The sequence below is a fragment of the Elgaria multicarinata genome, chromosome 5 (genome assembly GCF_023053635.1).
Source record: "Elgaria multicarinata webbii isolate HBS135686 ecotype San Diego chromosome 5, rElgMul1.1.pri, whole genome shotgun sequence".
Taxonomy (NCBI): Eukaryota; Metazoa; Chordata; class Lepidosauria; order Squamata; family Anguidae; genus Elgaria; species Elgaria multicarinata.
In genome coordinates this window covers 135,327,889-135,335,950 of record NC_086175.1, presented here as the reverse complement: position 1 = coordinate 135,335,950, position 8,062 = coordinate 135,327,889, and positions in this window count along the sequence as shown.

Genomic DNA, 8,062 nt, shown 5'->3' with positions numbered 1-8,062 from the left:
GGGAGTCCCCCTCCCAAAGCTGTCGATATTGCTACGACCTCAGGTAGTGGACTCAGGGGAGGGGAGGCCAGGATATGTTGTGGTCTCCCCTGCCCCAGCAAGCTTCTTTGCCCCAGGGTGGCTACAAATCTGCGCAGTGTCGGTTAGATGACGCAGCCGCAGATTTGAAGCCACGCTGGGGCAAAGAGCTGAAGATGCATGGCTGAAAAGTCGGAGACTTTACCCCGACTTTTCCATCCAGAACAAGGACAGCCCGGCTCTTCCGCCAGTCTGTCCTCACTCCAGAGTGAGGACATATGGCATTCATATGTATGAATATGCATACATATGAATGCCATATGTGCAAAAGCCTGGGAGAGATGAGAACACTGCGCAACACAACCCATCACACATATGGGCTTCAGCATGGAGTGCCTGCATAGAATCATAGAATGGTAGAGATGGAAGGGGCCTATAAGGCCATTGAGTCCAACCCCCTGCTCAATGCAGGAATCCACCTTAAAGCATCCCTGTCCAGCTGCCTCTTGAAGGCCTCTAGTGTGGGAGAGCCCACAACCTCCCTAGGTAACTGGTTCCATTGTCGTACTGCTCTAACAGTCAGGAAGTTTTTCCTGATGTCCAGCCGGAATCTGGCTTCCTTTAACTTGAGCCCGTTATACCGTGTCCTGCACTCTGGGAGGATCAAGAAGAGATCCTGGCCTTCCTCTGTGTGACAACCTTTTCAGTATTTGAAGAGTGCTATCATGTCTCCCTTCTATCATGTCCCCCTTCTAGACGACAAGAGTAGTGGATAGGACAGATGGATGGATGGACTGCATGAACCAGAGTTCCAGGGAGGAAAAGTGGTGCACGTATGTCTGCGTGCTTAATAAATAATATTCCCCTATGAACCTGCCTAGTTACCAAGATCGTCACTAGAGTCCCAATTTTGTTTGCTTTCACTCTCTGAGGTGAGGTTGCTAGCTACCAAGGATCATGGCTTTTTCAGTGGTGGTACCTAGAATCATAGAATAGTAGAGTTGGAAGGGGCCTATAAGGCCATCAAGTCCAACCCCCTGCTCAATGCAGGAATCCACCCTAGAGCATCCCTGACAGATGGTTGTCCAGCTGCAGCCTCTAGTGTGGGAGAGCCCACAACCTCCCTAGGTAGTTGTGGACCATGTTCTTTTAATCACTTAGCGCCACATCTGACATTTTTAAAAACTTGGGTTTTTTCCTCAGGCTTTGGTAGGTGTTCCGACCAGAGATTTTCGTTCCTTTTAAGGGACAGCCGTGCTGTTAGATGCAGTTTTAGCTGTTCACTGTATTGTACGCCACCTTTTGAATATTTTTTTATCGAAAAGCAAACTATAAAAGTTTTAAAATAACTACATAAATGCTCTGTGATAATAAAATAAAACTTCTGCACCCAAGCGGCCACTGAGAACGTTATCAACCGTCTGCCTTTCCAGCGCTTCAGGAAACGTTGCCCACACTTTCAAGCACAACTTCAGAGCCATCTGGACAAGAACTGCTTTTCTTTCACTGCCAAGTTTTTCAAAGAAGCAGAACTCTGCAACTAAGGATCACATTGAGCAGTTCTTTCAGGAGAGCCAAATCAAAATTTCTCCAAAGAGATTTTTCTAAGGCAATTTCTTTCCCCCCACTCCAAAAAAAAAAAAAAAAAAAGAGAGAGAGAGAGAGAGAGAGAAGAGGCTGTTGTTGTTTTTAATCTGCTGCACCTGCCTCTGGTTTTTATTTTATGTGTGTTTGTGTTTGTGTCTGTGTCATAGGCGTGCGCAAGGGGTGTACCTGGTGTGCCCAGGCACACCTAAATGTCTCAAGCAATAAGTGCTGAAATGAGGGGGGGGGATTTGAGTAGGGACCCAAAGGGGAGAGGGTGCAGACAGCAGGGATTCATTGGCTTCCAATTCACTTCAGAATCCAATATAAACTTCTCCTGTTGACCTACAAAGCTTTTCACTGTCTAGCTCTTTCCTATCTTTCCTCTCTCATCTCACACTATTGCCCCGCTCGTGCTCTTCGCTCCTCTGATGCCATGTTTCTCGCCTGCCCAAGGGTCTCTACTTCCCTTACTCGGCTTCGTCCATTTTCTTCCGCCACCCCTTATGCCTGGAACGCTCTTCCAGAACATTTGAGAACTACAAGTTCAACCGCAGCTTTTAAAGCTCAGCTAAAAACTTTTCTTTTTCCTAAAGCTTTTAAAACATGATTTTGTTCTGACTTTATACTGCTAGTTTTACCCTACCCTGTGCCTGTTTGGTGCATTCTCTTCCCCTCCTTATTGTTTTATTATGATTTTATTAGAATGTAAGCCTATGCGGCAGGGTCTTGCTATTTACTGTTTTACTCTGTACAGCACCATGTACATTGATGGTGCTATATAAATAAATAAAATAATAATAATAATAATAATAATAATAATAATAATAATAATAATAATAGGGATGGTCCTCCGGCTGCCCTCTGGCCATTCTGTCACTGTGTCAAAGAACCGGTGCCTCTGAGAGACCCCCATTCCAGCAGCAAGAGCGAAAAGGAATCTCTGCTGGGACCCACAATTTAAAGAGCAGGGACCCAAAGGCTTTGACTTTCTCATACCATATATAACCACACCACCCAAATCTCAATTCATGTCCCTCTAAATCTAACAGTCTTTTATTTTTCAACAGTATCCAATCTTTCATCCATACCAAACCACATGCAGCAAAGTATAATTTTAGATTCAGCAAATCTAGACACACACACACCTTTCTTTTGCATCCTGTAATAGTATAGTGACCATATGAAAAGGAGGACGGGGATCCTTCATCTTTAACAGTTGTATTGAAAAGGGAATTTCAGCAGGTGTTATTTGTATATACGGGGAACCTGGTGAAATTTCCTCTTCATCACAACAGTTAAAGCTGCAGGAGCTATACTGCACCTATACTGTGACCAGCTTTAAAAGAGGGCAGGGCACCTGCAGCTTTAACTGCTGTGATGAAGAAGGAATTTCACCAGTTTCTCCATATATACAAAGGACACCTGTGGAAATTCCCTTTTCTATGCAACTGTTAAAGATACAGGAGCCCTGTCCTCCTTTTCATATGATCACTCTAGTTTATATTTAATTCTTGGGGTTTTTTTGCTTTCCATATAAATTTGGATATATCCTTCTCCCATTGTTTGACCGGTAACTCTGAATTCACTATGGGTATTGTCTGAAACAAGAACAACGTTCTTGATAACACATTCATCTTGATAGTGGCAATTCTCCCCAACATTGATAGTTGTATTTTATCCCATTTAATTAGGTCTTTTTTTATTTCATAGAATCATAGTAGAGTTGGAAGGGTCCTATAAGGCCATCTAGTCCAACCCCCTGCTCAATGCAGGAATCCACCCTAAAGCATACCTGACAGATGGTTGTCCAGCTGCCTCTTGAAGGTCTCTAGTGTGGGAGAGCCCACCACCTCCCTAGGTAACTGGTTCCATTGTCGTACTGCTCTAACACTCAGGAAGTTTTTCCTGATGTCCAGCCGGAATCTGACTTCCTGTCACTTGAGCCTGTTGTTCCGTGTCCTGCACTCTGGGAGGATCGAGAAGAGATCCTGGCCCTCCTCTGTGTGACAACATTTCAAGTATTTGAAGATGTTATCATATCTCCTGTCAATCTTCTCTTATCCAGGCTAAACATGCCCAGTTCTTTCAGTCTCTCTTCAGAGGGCTTTGTTTCCAGACCCCTGATCATCCTGGTTGCCCTCCTCTGAACACACTCCAGCTTGTCTGCTTCCTTTTTGAAGTGTGGAGCCCAGAACTGGAAGCAATACTCAAGATGAGGCCTAACCAGGGCCGAATAGAGAGGAACCAGTACTTCACGCGATTTGGAAGCTATACTTCTATTAATGCAGCCCAAAATAGCATTTGCCTTTCTTGCAGCCATATTACACTGTTGGCTCATATTCAGCTTGCGATCTACAACAATTCCAAGATTCTTCTCGTTTGTAGTATTGCTGAGCCAAGTATCCCCCCATCTTGTAACTGTGCATTTGGTTTCTATTTCCTAAATGTAGAACTTGGCGTTTATCCCTACTAAATTTCATTCTGTTGTTTTCAGCCCACCACTCCAGCCTATCAAAATAGCAAACACTTTGAAGTTTGTTTCTGTCCTCCAGGATATTAGCTATCCCATCCAGTTTTGTGTCATCTGCAAATTTGTAAAGTAGTAGCGTAGATTATGCTGAGGTTTTGGAACTCAGCACCCCCAGCCCTGCTTTGTACTTAAATTCTTGGGACAGTGACTTTTGAGTTAGTCTGACCAGTTTGCCTTCTGGAAATGAGCATTTTGTGACTGGCTATGCACACAAGCACCATGGCAGCCATTTTGTGAGAGCACCCCCGAGAACTGTTTCCAACTGCCCAGACAGCTTCAGCTATTGGGCGGTAGAGAAATAAAATAATTAAATAAAAATAAAATACATTACAAATGTGCCTGCTCAAAAAGCTTGGGGACCTCTTCTTGATCATCCCAGAATTTATTTATTTATTGCATTTCTATACCGCCCAATAGCTGCTCTGGGTGGTTTAAAAAATTAAGACAGTTCAAAACAGGAGACAGAATAATGGGCTCAGGTTACAGGAAGCCAGATTCCAGCTGGACATCAGGAAAAACATCCTGACTGTTAGAGCAGTATGACAATGGAATCAGTTACCTGGGGAGGTTGGGGGATGTCCCACACTAGAGGCCTTCAAGAGGCAGCTGGACAACCCTCTGTCAGGGATGCTTTAGGGTGGATTCCTGCATTGAGCAGGGGGTTGGACTCGATGGCCTTGTAGGCCCCTTCCAACTCTGCTATTCTATGATTCTATGACCTACGACCTCTAGTATAGATAACAATGCATAGCAATTCAGTGTGCTCAAAATGCTATGACTCACACCATCTTAATAATCCTCGCAAGCCCTCAGGGTAGGCCAGCGTTGCAGACGCAGAACTGAGTGTGATTTGTCCATTGCTAGAACGTAATGGCAGAGAGACGACTTGCACTGGGGGATTTTCCCATTCCCGACTCTGTCTATGGGCCGCTCTGCTCCCCCACTGTTCTGTACGAACATATATTAAACATTTATTTTCCGTGATAGTCTGCATCTTGTCAGCATTAAGAGAAAGGTTCAATCTCCATTAGCCAGGGTAAAGATTCTTTTCAGGCTGACAGCGTCTTGAATTTCTCACCCCGAGGAAATCTTATTATCAATTAGAAGTGGGCGGGGGGGGGGGAATCTGGATCCGAGGCCGTAGGGAGAGAGCCAAGCTACGCCCTCAGCCCTGTCATGCTAGTGGTCTTGTTGAAAGTCTTATCAATTGAAAAACAACTCAGAGCTAGCACAGAACAGCTTGGAGCTGCCGTCTATGGTTGTAGCAGTTCAAGAACTTTTCCCAACGGCACAGAACGGCCAAAGGGTCCTATTGTCAACCTTAGAATCATAGAATAGCAGAGTTGGAAGGGGCCTACAAGGCCATCAAGTCCAACCCCCTGCTCAATGCGGGAATCCACCCTAAAGCATCCCTGACAGATGGTTGTCCAGCTGCCTCTTGAAGGCCTCTAGCGTGGGAGAGGCCACAACCTCACCAGGCAACGGATTCCATTGTCGTACTGCTCTAACAGTCATGAAGTTTTTCCTGATGTCCAGCCAGAATCTGGCTTCCTTTAACTTGAGCCCGTTATTCCATGTCCTGCACTCTGGAAGGAAGAGATCCCGGCCCTTCTCTGTATGACAACCTTTTAAGTATTTGAAGAGTGCTATCATGTCTCCCCTCCATCTTCTCTTCTCCAGGCTAAACAGGCCCAGTTCTTTCAGTCTCTCTTCATAGGGCTTTGTTTCCAGACCCCTGATCATTCTGGTTGCCCTCCTCTGAACACGCTCCAGCTTGTCTGCGTCCTTCTTGAATTGTGGATCCCAGAACTGGACGCAATACTCTAGATGAGGCCTAACCAACCTTCCCCAACCTGATGCCCTCCAGATGTCTTGGACGGCCAACTCCCAGAATCCTCCAGCCAGCAGAGAGGATTCTGAACCCTGTTTTTGACACACGCCACTTTTGGAACCATAGACCCACGGGACAGTGGGACGTTGCAAAAATGAGCGTTTCGTGAGTCATCTCTGCTGAAGTAGGGTGACCATATTTTGGAAACCAAAAAGGAGGACAACATGGTCACCCCCAAGGGGGCGTGTCCAGTACCAAGGGGGCGTGCCCACCCAAACATATCCTTGGTCACATGTCTGATTTTACAGCACGCATTTAAGACAAATCTGTTCTACATAACATCTTAATGTTAAAATCACTGAAATAAAGAACAAGTGAGAGATTCAATGTATCTGAAATTAACTTCACTCACTAATACTTTTGTAAGTTTTGCTATACTTTGAAGCTTTTGCTATACTCTGTGTGTTACATTCTCCCCTTCCCTCAAATATCTTTTCTGACTGTATCTTCACTCATTGCAACCTGCTGTTGTTGTTAACAGGGTTTGCTACTGGCCCCAGATCTGTTTCAAATTTGGTATGGCTAAAGCTCTACCTAAAAGCTATCATGATGCCAACTTTCAGCTCTTTATCTTTAAATATGACAGTTTTAAAAATAATAATTTTAAAACCTCATTTTTTAAAAAATTCCTAAAAAATCAATGGATGAATGGATCTGTATCAAATTTGGTGTAGCTAAAGCTCTACATAAATCCTATCATGGTACAAAGTTTCATCTCTTTAACTTTTATAATGACGATTTTAAAAATAATAATTTTAAAACCTCAATTTTTATAAAATTCCTAAAAAATCAATGGATGAATGGATCTGTTTCAAATTTGGTGTGGCTAAAGCTCTACCTAAATCCTTTCATGGTGCAAAGTTTCATCTCTTTATCTGTAAAAATGACGATTTTAAAAATAATTATTTTAAAACCTCAATTTAAAAAAAAAATCCTAAAAAATCAATGGATGAACGGATCTGTTTCAAATTTGGTATGACTAAAGCCCTTCCTAAGAGCTACCATTATGCCATGTTTCATGTCTTTATCTTAAAAAATGACGGAGTTATTAGCATTTTTGTTAATTCCTATTAGAGCTGCTCTTTGGAAAAATCCGGATTTCCCCTCCCGGATTTGCCCTCAAAAACCTGGACAAATCCGGGCAAATCCGGTCATATGGTCACCCTAGCTGAAGGTTCTTCTGTTCTCAGTTGTCAAACCTGCGTTGTGGCTACTTGTGAATTCCCAGTTGCTTTCTGGGTATATAGCAGCACCGCACTGCTTCACAATGCTTTGACCACTGGCTAGATTGATGGGGCTTCCCACATGGGATCAATCCAACCCCAACCTCTTCCTAATCATGATATTGCAAAGACACTCGCCGCTGGAATGCAGAAAGCTGCCTCTTACCAAGGCAGACCAGGTAGCCCAGGGCTTTTTACTCTGACTGGCAGACCTGGGTTCAAACTCTCACTTAGCCACGGAGGCCATCCAACAAACCTAACGGTGAAGAGGCAATTCAAACCCAGCAATCCCCAGCACAATGCTTTAGCAACTACACCTACGTAAGCTGCCCAGAGCTTTTTGAAGGATGAAGCCAGTCGGATCGCCTGTCCGTCTGGCTTTCTTTGCTCAAGGCGCACCTTACATCAGCTAAAGATAGTTGGTGTAGTACATTTGCAGTCTCAAGTGCAGCAGCAACAAATTTTTAGGGCAAAAAAAGAAAAGGCATACGGTTGGCCTGGATTGCAGGAAGTGCCGGAAGATTAACAAAACCTGCCTCCATGTGTGAACAACCCATTTCCACACTCCATAAAGCTCTACAAACCCATGTGCAGCCCAGCACCAGAATACTTCGTAGCTCTGTTATTCCAGCTGTGCAGCATCACTGCAAGGGAGGGGGGGAAGCAATGCATAGACTCAGTTCCAGAAGGAAATGTCGTACGCCCCCAGACCAGCTTCTCGCCTTGGGCAGGCTACAGAACTCAATGTGACAGTCCCCATGGACCATAGGTAGGGCTTCCAACCAATTAAGAGATCTTTCCGCTCTTCTTTTG